The sequence below is a fragment of the Camellia sinensis genome, chromosome 13 (assembly GCF_055761805.1).
Source record: "Camellia sinensis isolate YWXY chromosome 13, ASM5576180v1, whole genome shotgun sequence".
NCBI classification, from domain to species: domain Eukaryota; kingdom Viridiplantae; phylum Streptophyta; class Magnoliopsida; order Ericales; family Theaceae; genus Camellia; species Camellia sinensis.
The window spans coordinates 68,610,620-68,626,347 of NC_138973.1; positions in this window are offsets into that span (position 1 = coordinate 68,610,620).

Here is a 15,728-nt window from a genome sequence, read left to right on the forward strand (position 1 = left end):
CAAAACAAAGCATGGTAGCACATTTCAAGGCATGTATGCACCAACCATGTCTCTTATCATTGTAATGACTCAAAGGGACATGTGCCTCGGTTCTCGGACCACCAATCACGCATTTCCATGCATGATGGCCCAAAGAACCAAGTATGCAACTTTGATTTCAAATGCAATGCAAATCAATCAAACAAATTAGGCCCAATTCCTATCACCAATTCAAGGAACAAGGCATGCATGCAAAATGCAATGCAACCTAGACATACAAGCTAGGAATACAACATGACATGGCAAGGCACTTATGCAATCATGCAAGCATACATATGGCGATGCAAACGGATGGCAAGATGGACTTATACATGAATTAGGCAGCTCTAATAAGGCCTAAAACAGTGGCCATAATGACCAAAACAAGAAGCCAAAACACATGCACACATACACATGATGGAAGGCCTACACTTGGGCACAATTTAAACAACCCTCAAGCACACTTGAAAGGGATAAACAAGAGCAATTAGCATGCAACATAAGCATTGAAATCATGTTAGGATGGTGCCAAACCAAGCAACAAAATCAAGCCAAAAACATGCAACGAATAGTCCAAGTGTTCAAAGCAAATCAATAAGGCATTGAACTACACTTAACATGACCAAACATAGCATGCAAAGAAGGACCAAAATCAGAGGTTTAGCATGTTAAAACAAAGCTAAAGGACTACTTAGATGGCATCTAAATGGCCCAAATACAAAGGCATGCACCATGGCCAAAACATGGAGCATTGCAACACATGCTTTCAAAGCATTAAAGAGACATGCAAGGTAATCAAACAAGCATGGAAATGGGACTGAAATAGCATGTAGGATGATTCCAAATCATCAAAACAATGCAAAGATGGCATGCTACACATGCACATACTCAAGGCCAACAAGCCCAAATACAAAGGAGCTATATAATGCATGCAAAGATCAACCCAAACGACTATGGACAGAGCTAAAACATGGCAAAATAAGCACATAAACTTCACAGATGCAAGCCTAAAACATGCTCCAACAAAGGCTAACAACCTAGAACATGTTAAGGCACAAATAGGGCATTATATGGCAACTATGCTAAACATGCATGGAGTTCCAAAACCAACTTGAAATCATGTTATATCATGGATATATAAGCATGAAAAACAAACCAAACATGCTCAACACACACTCAAGCATAAGCTTCCTTAAGAGGCCAAAATGTGTCCTTTTCAAGGACAACAAGGAGAGGGGGTGGCCCTCTCCTTCTTGGGACTTCAAAGCATCATCTTCACCATTGAAATCCCTTAAGATTTCAGTGGTGAAGAGACCTCAACACCAAAATCCCGGAGCTAGCACAAAATGGCTCAAAATGAGGCCTTTTGAGGCCTAAGGGTGGTCAACAACCCTCAAACAATGAAACACTCTTAATAAACAATAAAGAGGGCTTAAAAACAGAACTTTTTTATGTTATACAATAATCACAAAAACAGCTCTAAGACTAGTAGAAAATCAATGCAAAAAAGGGGGAAAAAGGGACTAGTTTCTCACCCTTGTAGTCCTCTTCAACAATGGTGCTCCAATGGCCTCCTTTGGCTTGAATCCAACACCAAAATCTCAAAACAAACCCTTTAGAACCTCAGCTCCAAGAGGAAGGTGAAACACTAGGTGTTTGTGTGCAATAGTGAGACACAAAACACCTAGTGTGCAAAATGAGAGGAAAAGAGAGATAGGTGAGTGTATCTAACCCTAACCCTAGGAAAAACCAGAGCTCTCCTCTGTATTTTCTCTCTCAAAAATGTCTAAAGGCTCTCCTCTTTGCCTTAGAGAGAGCTTCTCTCTATATGCCTCTTGTAAAGCTTATAAGACAAGCTTTGCAAGAGGGAGATCCCTCCATACACGTGTATGGAGGGGAGCAAAAGCTATACAGCTGTCTAAAAAAATATCTGCAAAAGCAGATGAACAGCAATCGGCCGGCAAAAAATGCCATCTTGGCCAAATAAAGTGCCGACCGGCACTAAATAGTGCTGACCGGCAACAAAGAGTGTCGGCCGGCAAACTATATTGCCGGTGGCAGCAAAAACCAGCCGGTGGCATCTAGCCACTGCCGGTGATGGGTGGGGATGGTCTACAAGCCCCACCCTGCCCTTCCAAGGCAGGATGCAAGTGTTTGGTGCAAAACCAGACACTAAACGGTCGAGTTCGGGGATCCTGAGGCAAGGCGCGCGAGCCGAGACCTCCGGGAACTCCAAACGAACACAAACATGGATAATCACCGGGTGTTCAAACGGTGACGTCCAAGTCTTGAGGACGGTCAAAAATGGGGTGTCTACAGTTGCCCCTCTTTGACAGAACTCGAAAGTCATAACAATGACGGGAGTGAATGTCAAAGCCCAGAGACGACCCATTTTTGACAAGGCCGAAGACTCAGACAAACATACAAGACAAATAAGGTATGCGCCCAGAGGCTGGGGCAAAATGCAAGACAATGCACAGAGCCGAGCATAACTTATGATCATGCAAAGAAAGCTGTAATGAAGCAAACATGCGACAGTTTTAAGCTAGCATACCAAACTACACTACAATGCAGAAAGGATGTAAGAGAATTATGGAATTCTCAATACGTCTCACTCGGGAGATACAATACCTGTGCGGCTCGTCTGGTTGCACCAGCTTCAAATGAACCGTACATACAATATCGTGCCTGCAAAGAAAACAAACTTAACAGGTACAATAATCGTTAGCAACATGCATGACAATGCAAATGTGGATGCAAAACGAAATGCAATATATACAAAACAATGTATAAATAATGCAAATGAAGATGCAACGTAATTGAAACAATGCAAGCTACATGCAAAGCATTTGGATCGTGATCCAATCACGAACGGTTCGAAACCACACCTATGTCAAATAGATTGATGGAGATAACAAGTCTGTCTACCATAGAACGGTCAACTGAACTATGAGTATTGTAGACAGACGCAAGAACAAGTATTGGGTGGAATCGACATAAGTGGGGAAACGACCCGCTGGAGAAAGGACTACGATCCTAATGCCGGATGCAAAAATTACACTACAATGTAATATGAATGAATATGGCACGCAGGCCAAACCAAATCTTGCTTAGGAAAGGCATGCATACATACAAGCCATGTGTAACACAGAAAAGGTGCCGCAACCCTCAACCAACATATCAACGTGGAATCGGCGCGATACACATACAGAACTGTGTTTTAACATGAAAAGTAAGGGCACATACCGGACCAAGCTCAACCTGGAAAGGCGCAAGCCAAAGGCGGAAGGTGATGCAATGAATGCATGCAATCTACAATGCAATATCTACAAATATGCAATGGAATGGATATGGATACAATGGATATGGCACGCAAGCCAAACCAAATCTTGCCTAGGAAAGGCATGCACACGTACGAGCCATGTGTAACACAGAAAAGGTGCCGCAACCCTCAACCAACATATCAACGTGGAATCGGCGCGATACACATACAGAACTGTGTTTTAACATGAAAAGTAAGGACACATACCAGACCAAGCTCAACCTGGAAAGGCGTAAGCCATAGGTGGAAGGCGATGCAGTGAATGCATGCAAACTACAATGCAAATGCATGACAATGCACTATGATGCAATGACTATGATTGCAACTTTCCCTATCTTACCAACAGGGTGATATACTAGGTTGGTTCAGTATCCAGAACTGAGGCGTAGACATGCCGCCTCAACCTATGGGGCTTCCATACAGATTTCAAGCCGAGGGTAAACCTCTGGGTATTTAAACCAGACTTTAGTCTCGGAACTCCCGAACCTTTGCGTTCTAGGCATAAGCCGTTCGAACTCTAGTTTCCACCGTCCCAGTTGGTCTTCTAGGAACTCATCGCAAGCACAGACAGGTGGCTTTACCAGACCACCGAAAAGTCGTTCGGGCACGACAAACACCGAAGGAATTGCACCTTCAGAGGATTTAAGGTCTCCTAGACCGGGATACAAAATGTATGCATGACAATGCATGTTTTTGTTTGAAATGCAAATGATGCAAGTGATGCATGTTGCATGGAATGCACGACAACACGCGGCTCTCGAAGTGTACGACAATGCGAACACTAAAGGTCTTACACCTTCCAAGGATTTAAGGTCTCCTAGACCGTACGTGTTTAAGGTCTCGCCAGACCGGCGTATTGCACGACGGTATGATGCGCAAAATAGCGCAATGCGTTAGGCAACGCGAGTGCACAGGATAGTGCGATGGAATGCATGCAAAATGCAATGAGATGCGCAAAACAGCGCGAAATTGAAATGCACAAAACAGTGCGATGCGCAGAACAGCGCGAACAATTTTGAAATGCACAAAATAGTGCGATGCGCAGAACAGCGCGAGGTTTGAAATGCACAAAACAGTGCGATGCGCAGAACAACGCGAGGTTTAAAATGCACAAAACAGTGCGATGCGCAGAACAGCGCGAACAATTTTGAAAGGCACAAAACAGTGCGATGCGCAGAACAGCGCGAGGTTTGAAATGCACAAAACAGTGCGATGCGCAGAACAGCGCGAACAATACAATGCACAAAACAGTGCGATGCGCAGAACAGCGCGAGGTTTGAAATGCACAGAACAGTGCGATGCGCAGAACAGCGCGAGGTTTAAAATGCACAAAACAGTGCGATGCGCAGAACAGCGCGAACAATTTTGAAATGCACAAAACAGTGCGATGCGCAGAACAGCGCGAGGTTTGAAATGCACAAAACAGTGCGATGCGCAGAACAGCGCGAACAATTTTGAAATGCACAAAAATAGTGCGATGCGCAGAACAGCGCGAACAATACAATGCACAAAACAGTGCGATGCGCAGAACAGCGCGAACAATACAATGCACAAAACAGTGCGATGACAAGTGTGACACGCATGCCACACGGAATGTAAATGGGCTTGAATGCGCAACAACGCACGTATTCCGGAATGCACGACAATGCATGGAATGGAAATGCAATGATAATGCATGAGAAATGTGCATGACAATGCAAAGGGGTGCGTGTTGCAACGCATGTAACACGTGCATAACAATGCAAATGTGCGGCGCACGACAGTGCGATGTAATGTACCGAAGTAGTGTGATGAACTCGTGCAACACACATGGGGCAACTTTTGAATTCAAAAGGATACAAAAAGGATACACCTTGCATGAATTCGAGTGCTACACACTGGAGACACGGCCCGCGGTCAAAACGGAGGCCGGTTGAATGTCGGAGATGCACTTTCTTGCACTTTCTTGAGCTACGAAGACCATGAACTTCTCAAATGGCCTAAACAAAGCTGTGGGAACCCCACCGGCCGAAAGATGAGGCCACCGGCTGGCCATCGGCACAAAAACAATTCCATCGGCACAAAAAAGTGCCGGCCGGCACAAAACATTGCCGACCGGCAAACAGTTGCTGGTGCGGGACAGTTTTGTCTTTTCACCTTGGGTGTTATAAAATAAGGCTTCATGCCCTATTTTCTCACTTCTCCACCGCCGAAAACCTTTGCTCTCTCTCTAGAGTGCTTCTCTCTCATTTTTCGCCCGTTTCTTCGCGTTCTACGCTCGTTTCATCGTCGGATTCGCGATCCTCTTCGCGTTTCAGACACTTTCCACCGATCACATTTTCGTTTCGGTGCCTCGTTTGGCGTTCTAGCCTTTTCGGGGTTCGTTCCCCTCACTTTCCTCTTCATTTCCGTGCCTTTTCACATTCCGGCCTTCCCGGCCATTTCCGACCCTCTCGGGAGTTGACTTTTCAGTTGACTCTTCGCATTCCGGCTCGGTTTTCCCTTTTCCGGCCATTTTCACACCACTCTCTCCATGGCGGACGACATTCCACGTGGCGGGACTCCCCCGGACCACGAGATGGACCCCGGGGTCGAGCTCTTACCACTGAGCGAGCGCCCGTTCGACCCGGCGACCTACCGGCCGGCGATCCACGTTCTGCCCCCAGACGGCCTGCGTCAGTTCCGGAGCTTTGAGAGGTACGCGGCCCCTGAGCTACTACTACGCGAGCCTACCTCCCACCTTTCATTCGGCACTTCCGAGGTAACTCTTCATCTTCTGCTTTACCTTCTGCAATGTAGGATACAAACTGCCATAGTTAGCTGTATTCTCTAATCGCTGAAATCTGATATGCCGTAGACCGTAGTTGACTGTAAACATACATACAACTGATATCTGCTTGAGACTGACACATGCACACACACTGCACTAGTCCTGAATTTTACTCGATATCTAACAGTACTCGAAGGTTATTATGATGGCAATTGGATATCGGATACTAAAGATTCAAAACTCACTAGTGGATATGTCTTTACTTTGGGAGGCGGTGCTGTTTCTTGAAAATCCACGAAACGAACATGCATTGCACGATCCACAATGGAATCCGAATTCATTGTTTTAGACAAAGCAAGAGAAGAAGTAGAATGGCTTCGTCACTTCTTAGAAGACATTCCAATGTGGTCAAAACCTGTGCCAACTATTTGCATTCATTGTGATAGTCAATCTGCAATAAGCAGGACACAGAATCATATGTATAATGGTAAGTCACGACATATTCGTCGTCGACATAATACCGTAAGGCAATTGCTCTCAAATGGAATAATCTCAATAGATTATATAAAATCTAAAGAGAATATTGCGGATTCGTTAACAAAAAGTTTGACTAAAGAGCAAGTGTATAGTTCATCGAAGAGGATGGGATTAAAGCCTATTACATAAGAGTCATCATAATGGCAACCCTACTTATATGACTGGAGATCCCAAGAACTAAGTTTAAAGGGACAACCAAGTTATGTGTGGCTCTCCAGAAATCACCAAGAGATTAAAATTTCCCTACCCATTCCTATGGTGAGAGTGATATCTACAACATGTGTTGTATGTAGGGGTCTAAGGATAAGCTTAGCTTTTAATGATTACTTATATCTTGATTTAGGCATAAAAATCAAGACGAGTATAAGGAGATACTCACAATAAGAATCACCTATATGAGTGTCAAACTGGGGCCGGTTCTATGAGAATGAAGAGGCTACATTCTTTAGAAGCACTTATGAAAATCAGGAGCGTTCAAGGCCAAAATGAATACAACAATGAGAACCACGATGTATTAGAAGATATTTTGTGTGAAATCTATTGTCTTGGCTTACACAAACGGCTGAACAATTCAAGGCATCGCATCCATTAGTTAGTTAGTAAGTCCGATAGGTTATCACTAAGGAAGGTTCAAGGCCGAAAGCTACCTATCCTGATGCAAGATATTTTCGAATTATACTCTTTCGACAAAGTCTGCATATTGTTGCATTTTCGTTGTCATCAAATTCCATTTATATGAGGGATTGTTAGAATGGTTTTGAAAATTCTGGAAAAAACAGAATTTTTATTAAACTTTGGTCTAATTTTTAGGTGGGACCCATGCGTCGATTTTCGCAGGTTGAAGTGGTAACGCGTTCTATGTCACGTTGTGATTCACGTGGTATATTTGGTTGCTCAAAACCATTATCGGGTGAATGGGAATTTGAAGCCAAAGTGAGCTCCATGGAAATGGAGTTTTGGTGGAAATTCCTTAAGGTTTGTGTAATAGCTTGTCCCACATTGATTTGGTGGGAAGTTTTGAATAGGTAAGTGTAGAAGCGCCCGCGGAGGGGCCTCGCTACTACAGCTCGGACTCGATTTGTGTCACGGTTCTTAATCTGAACCAAAGAGTCCAAATCTGGCAAATCGTTTTGAGAAACAGATTTTTGAAAAAGTAGTGCCAAACATGGACTGCTTTGCCAGATACAGAGTCACCACCTAAATATTTTTTATGGGAGAATTTAGGAAACCCTGACTCGGTGCCGAAGGCCACATGTCCGTCATCACCGGAGTTGTCTCGGCTCGGGAGCTTGGGTACGATCGGGGAAGGTCAGCTATGAGCACCCCCTTTCGCCCGGTCCGAAGACCGGCCTCTACTAACCGTGATATCCGTTTTTGAAAACTTTATGTGTTCTTAAACCAATTGTTAGCCTAGAATTACTATGTTATGCGCGCAGCAAACAAGTATAGACCAAATCACCCAAATTGGAACAAAACATTTCATGTTTGTTTTGAAAATGGTTTGCTACTCGCAAGTAGGCTAAAATGCAGATTTTGCCACCCTCAAGTGGGCTTTTAGAAAAGATGGTTTTGCCACTATCTAGTGGGCTTAAAACTTACAATTTTAATGCATTATTCCATTTTAGGTAATTCAACCTCCATCCACAGGCATTCAAGCAGTTATATCACATAAGCAGCTAGCCTCATGGTAATCATACTGTCATGGCAACACTCACACGCATGCGATATGCTAAAGCATAAAAGCTTACCTAGTACTCCGTGCCAAAATAATAAACTAGTTAGCAAACATGCATGTCCTAGTTCATGTTAGATTGACTAATGCAACACATACGGGATGCAATTGAAGTAGGCTCGGCTAACCTAAGCATGGCATGTGAAATGCTACAAGTAACATGTATTCAATTTGGAATTGAAAAGTACAATGTAGTTTGTATGATGTACCGAGCCCGGTGCATGTCAACGAATGCATGAATGCACGCATGCATAGCATAAGGTATGCTAAAATAAATGTGCCCTAATCTACCATCGTAAGCAGGTAAATAAAAGGGAAGAAAGAAGGGAGGTTGGAAGACATACACACCACCCACACACACTTATTACAGATTTGCCCTCGCTCGGAGGGACCGAATAAATATTACAAATTAATTAACTACGCGAGCTAATTAATATTACAAATTAACTAATTTAATCAACAAATTAAACAAATTAATTAAAGCAGGAAAACGCCTCGGGAAGCGTGCCACCATGCGCAAGCTGCCTCTGTTTTCCTTCCCTTCCTCCTCTGGAGGTTGTCAAAACCTCAGGACTACATCCTTGGACAGAGGGGATCATCACCGGCTAGATGAAATTTCCACCGGCAGTGTTGTATGGCCATCGGCACAAAGTTGAATCTGTCGGCAGAGAAAATGGTGCCGGTCGGCACATTACACTGCCGGTCGGTAGAGTATTCCTGCAGAACCTGCAACTCACAGCAACAGAGGGCAAAACAAAGCATGGTAGCACATTTCAAGGCATGTATGCACCAACCATGTCTCTTATCATTGTAATGACTCAAAGGGACATGTGCCTCGGTTCTCGGACCACCAATCACGCATTTCCATGCATGATGGCCCAAAGAACCAAGTATGCAACTTTGATTTCAAATGCAATGCAAATCAATCAAACAAATTAGGCCCAATTCCTATCACCAATTCAAGGAACAAGGCATGCATGCAAAATGCAATGCAACCTAGACATACAAGCTAGGAATGCAACATGACATGGCAAGGCACTTATGCAATCATGCAAGCATACATATGGCGATGCAAACGGATGGCAAGATGGACTTATACATGAATTAGGCAGCTCTAATAAGGCCTAAAACAGTGGCCATAATGACCAAAACAAGAAGCCAAAACACATGCACACATACACATGATGGAAGGCCTACACTTGGGCACAATTTAAACAACCCTCAAGCACACTTGAAAGGGATAAACAAGAGCAATTAGCATGCAACATAAGCATTGAAATCATGTTAGGATGGTGCCAAACCAAGCAACAAAATCAAGCCAAAAACATGCAACGAATAGTCCAAGTGTTCAAAGCAAATCAATAAGGCATTGAACTACACTTAACATGACCAAACATAGCATGCAAAGAAGGACCAAAATCAGAGGTTTAGCATGTTAAAACAAAGCTAAAGGACTACTTAGATGGCATCTAAATGGCCCAAATACAAAGGCATGCACCATGGCCAAAACATGGAGCATTGCAACACATGCTTTCAAAGCATTAAAGAGACATGCAAGGTAATCAAACAAGCATGGAAATGGGACTGAAATAGCATGTAGGATGATTCCAAATCATCAAAACAATGCAAAGATGGCATGCTACACATGCACATACTCAAGGCCAACAAGCCCAAATACAAAGGAGCTATATAATGCATGCAAAGATCAACCCAAACGACTATGGACAGAGCTAAAACATGGCAAAATAAGCACATAAACTTCACAGATGCAAGCCTAAAACATGCTCCAACAAAGGCTAACAACCTAGAACATGTTAAGGCACAAATAGGGCATTATATGGCAACTATGCTAAACATGCATGGAGTTCCAAAACCAACTTGAAATCATGTTATATCATGGATATATAAGCATGAAAAACAAACCAAACATGCTCAACACACACTCAAGCATAAGCTTCCTTAAGAGGCCAAAATGTGTCCTTTTCAAGGACAACAAGGAGAGGGGGTGGCCCTCTCCTTCTTGGGACTTCAAAGCATCATCTTCACCATTGAAATCCCTTAAGATTTCAGTGGTGAAGAGACCTCAACACCAAAATCCCGGAGCTAGCACAAAATGGCTCAAAATGAGGCCTTTTGAGGCCTAAGGGTGGTCAACAACCCTCAAACAATGAAACACTCTTAATAAACAATAAAGAGGGCTTAAAAACAGAACTTTTTTATGTTATACAATAATCACAAAAACAGCTCTAAGACTAGTAGAAAATCAATGCAAAAAAGGGGGAAAAAGGGACTAGTTTCTCACCCTTGTAGTCCTCTTCAACAATGGTGCTCCAATGGCCTCCTTTGGCTTGAATCCAACACCAAAATCTCAAAACAAACCCTTTAGAACCTCAGCTCCAAGAGGAAGGTGAAACACTAGGTGTTTGTGTGCAATAGTGAGACACAAAACACCTAGTGTGCAAAATGAGAGGAAAAGAGAGATAGGTGAGTGTATCTAACCCTAACCCTAGGAAAAACCAGAGCTCTCCTCTGTATTTTCTCTCTCAAAAATGTCTAAAGGCTCTCCTCTTTGCCTTAGAGAGAGCTTCTCTCTATATGCCTCTTGTAAAGCTTATAAGACAAGCTTTGCAAGAGGGAGATCCCTCCATACACGTGTATGGAGGGGAGCAAAAGCTATACAGCTGTCTAAAAAAATATCTGCAAAAGCAGATGAACAGCAATCGGCCGGCAAAAAATGCCATCTTGGCCAAATAAAGTGCCGACCGGCACTAAATAGTGCTGACCGGCAACAAAGAGTGTCGGCCGGCAAACTATATTGCCGGTGGCAGCAAAAACCAGCCGGTGGCATCTAGCCACTGCCGGTGATGGGTGGGGATGGTCTACAAGCCCCACCCTGCCCTTCCAAGGCAGGATGCAAGTGTTTGGTGCAAAACCAGACACTAAACGGTCGAGTTCGGGGATCCTGAGGCAAGGCGCGCGAGCCGAGACCTCCGGGAACTCCAAACGAACACAAACATGGATAATCACCGGGTGTTCAAACGGTGACGTCCAAGTCTTGAGGACGGTCAAAAATGGGGTGTCTACAGTTGCCCCTCTTTGACAGAACTCGAAAGTCATAACAATGACGGGAGTGAATGTCAAAGCCCAGAGACGACCCATTTTTGACAAGGCCGAAGACTCAGACAAACATACAAGACAAATAAGGTATGCGCCCAGAGGCTGGGGCAAAATGCAAGACAATGCACAGAGCCGAGCATAACTTATGATCATGCAAAGAAAGCTGTAATGAAGCAAACATGCGACAGTTTTAAGCTAGCATACCAAACTACACTACAATGCAGAAAGGATGTAAGAGAATTATGGAATTCTCAATACGTCTCACTCGGGAGATACAATACCTGTGCGGCTCGTCTGGTTGCACCAGCTTCAAATGAACCGTACATACAATATCGTGCCTGCAAAGAAAACAAACTTAACAGGTACAATAATCGTTAGCAACATGCATGACAATGCAAATGTGGATGCAAAACGAAATGCAATATATACAAAACAATGTATAAATAATGCAAATGAAGATGCAACGTAATTGAAACAATGCAAGCTACATGCAAAGCATTTGGATCGTGATCCAATCACGAACGGTTCGAAACCACACCTATGTCAAATAGATTGATGGAGATAACAAGTCTGTCTACCATAGAACGGTCAACTGAACTATGAGTATTGTAGACAGACGCAAGAACAAGTATTGGGTGGAATCGACATAAGTGGGGAAACGACCCGCTGGAGAAAGGACTACGATCCTAATGCCGGATGCAAAAATTACACTACAATGTAATATGAATGAATATGGCACGCAGGCCAAACCAAATCTTGCTTAGGAAAGGCATGCATACATACAAGCCATGTGTAACACAGAAAAGGTGCCGCAACCCTCAACCAACATATCAACGTGGAATCGGCGCGATACACATACAGAACTGTGTTTTAACATGAAAAGTAAGGGCACATACCGGACCAAGCTCAACCTGGAAAGGCGCAAGCCAAAGGCGGAAGGTGATGCAATGAATGCATGCAATCTACAATGCAATATCTACAAATATGCAATGGAATGGATATGGATACAATGGATATGGCACGCAAGCCAAACCAAATCTTGCCTAGGAAAGGCATGCACACGTACGAGCCATGTGTAACACAGAAAAGGTGCCGCAACCCTCAACCAACATATCAACGTGGAATCGGCGCGATACACATACAGAACTGTGTTTTAACATGAAAAGTAAGGACACATACCAGACCAAGCTCAACCTGGAAAGGCGCAAGCCATAGGTGGAAGGCGATGCAATGAATGCATGCAAACTACAATGCAAATGCATGACAATGCACTATGATGCAATGACTATGATTGCAACTTTCCCTATCTTACCAACAGGGTGATATACTAGGTTGGTTCAGTATCCAGAACTGAGGCGTAGACATGCCGCCTCAACCTATGGGGCTTCCATACAGATTTCAAGCCGAGGGTAAACCTCTGGGTATTTAAACCAGACTTTAGTCTCGGAACTCCCGAACCTTTGCGTTCTAGGCATAAGCCGTTCGAACTCTAGTTTCCACCGTCCCAGTTGGTCTTCTAGGAACTCATCGCAAGCACAGACAGGTGGCTTTACCAGACCACCGAAAAGTCGTTCGGGCACGACAAACACCGAAGGAATTGCACCTTCAGAGGATTTAAGGTCTCCTAGACCGGGATACAAAATGTATGCATGACAATGCATGTTTTTGTTTGAAATGCAAATGATGCAAGTGATGCATGTTGCATGGAATGCGCGACAACACGCGGCTCTCGAAGTGTACGACAATGCGAACACTAAAGGTCTTACACCTTCCAAGGATTTAAGGTCTCCTAGACCGTACGTGTTTAAGGTCTCGCCAGACCGGCGTATTGCACGACGGTATGATGCGCAAAATAGCGCAATGCGTTAGGCAACGCGAGTGCACAGGACAGTGCGATGGAATGCATGCAAAATGCAATGAGATGCGCAAAACAGCGCGAAATTGAAATGCACAAAACAGTGCGATGCGCAGAACAGCGCGAGGTTTGAAATGCACAAAACAGTGCGATGCGCAGAACAGCGCGAACAATTTTAAAATGCACAAAATAGTGCGATGCGCAGAACAGCGCGAGGTTTGAAATGCACAAAACAGTGCGATGCGCAGAACAGCGCGAGGTTTAAAATGCACAAAACAGTGCGATGCGCAGAACAGCGCGAACAATTTTGAAATGCACAAAACAGTGCGATGCGCAGAACAGCGCGAGGTTTGAAATGCACAAAACAGTGCGATACGCAGAACAGCGCGAACAATACAATGCACAAAACAGTGCGATGCGCAGAATAGCGCGAGGTTTGAAATGCACAAAACAGTGCGATGCGCAGAACAGCGCGAGGTTTAAAATGCACAAAACAGTGCGATGCGCAGAACAGCGCGAACAATTTTGAAATGCACAAAACAGTGCGATGCGCAGAACAGCGCGAGGTTTGAAATGCACAAAACAGTGCGATGCGCAGAACAGCGCGAACAATTTTGAAATGCACAAAAATAGTGCGATGCGCAGAACAGCGCGAACAATACAATGCACAAAACAGTGCGATGCGCAGAACAGCGCGAACAATACAATGCACAAAACAGTGCGATGACAAGTGTGACACGCATGCCACACGGAATGTAAATGGGCTTGAATGCGCAACAACGCACGTATTCCGGAATGCACGACAATGCATGGAATGGAAATGCAATGATAATGCATGAGAAATGTGCATGACAATGCAAAGGGGTGCGTGTTGCAACGCATGTAACACGTGCATAACAATGCAAATGTGCGGCGCACGACAGTGCGATGTAATGTACCGAAGTAGTGTGATGAACTCGTGCAACACACATGGGGCAACTTTTGAATTCAAAAGGATACAAAAAGGATACACCTTGCATGAATTCGAGTGCCACACACTGGAGACACGGCCCGCGGTCAAAACGGAGGCTGGTTGAATGTCGGAGATGCACTTTCTTGCACTTTCTTGAGCTACGAAGACCATGAACTTCTCAAATGGCCTAAACAAAGCTGTGGGAACCCCACCGGCCGAAAGATGAGGCCACCGGCTGGCCATCGGCACAAAAACAATTCCATCGGCACAAAAAAGTGCCGGCCGGCACAAAACATTGCCGACCGGCAAACAGTTGCTGGTGCGGGACAGTTTTGTCTTTTCACCTTGGGTGTTATAAAATAAGGCTTCATGCCCTATTTTCTCACTTCTCCACCGCCGAAAACCTTTGCTCTCTCTCTAGAGTGCTTCTCTCTCATTTTTCGCCCGTTTCTTCGCGTTCTACGCTCGTTTCATCGTCGGATTCGCGATCCTCTTCGCGTTTCAGACACTTTCCACCGATCACATTTTCGTTTCGGTGCCTCGTTTGGCGTTCTAGCCTTTTCGGGGTTCGTTCCCCTCACTTTCCTCTTCATTTCCGTGCCTTTTCACATTCCGGCCTTCCCGGCCATTTCCGACCCTCTCGGGAGTTGACTTTTCAGTTGACTCTTCGCATTCCGGCTCGGTTTTCCCTTTTCCGGCCATTTTCACACCACTCTCTCCATGGCGGACGACATTCCACGTGGCGGGACTCCCCCGGACCACGAGATGGACCCCGGGGTCGAGCTCTTACCACTGAGCGAGCGCCCGTTCGACCCGGCGACCTACCGGCCGGCGATCCACGTTCTGCCCCCAGACGGCCTGCGTCAGTTCCGGAGCTTTGAGAGGTACGCGGCCCCTGAGCTACTACTACGCGAGCCTACCTCCCACCTTTCATTCGGCACTTCCGAGGTAACTCTTCATCTTCTGCTTTACCTTCTGCAATGTAGGATACAAACTGCCATAGTTAGCTGTATTCTCTAATCGCTGAAATCTGATATGCCGTAGACCGTAGTTGACTGTAAACATACATACAACTGATATCTGCTTGAGACTGACACATGCACACACACTGCACTAGTCCTGAATCACCCAAACACACAGCACCCACTGTATTCTACTGCACACACACTGGTACCCCGTATTTGTCTGAATCTAACAAACTTGCATACATACCACATCTGTTCTGAAACACCCAAACACGCTGACACAGCACACGTGTTTTACTGTAAGCACGCCGACACCCGGTATTTGCCTGAATCTGACAAACTTGCATACATGCCATATCCGTCTTTTCAAAACTGCATTTTGAATGTTGTCTTGCAATTGTCATTTTCTGTTTGCAGGAGGGTTCCCATACCATTCGCGGGTATGGGAATACTGGTGCGCGGGAGTGGTATGATGAGCTCC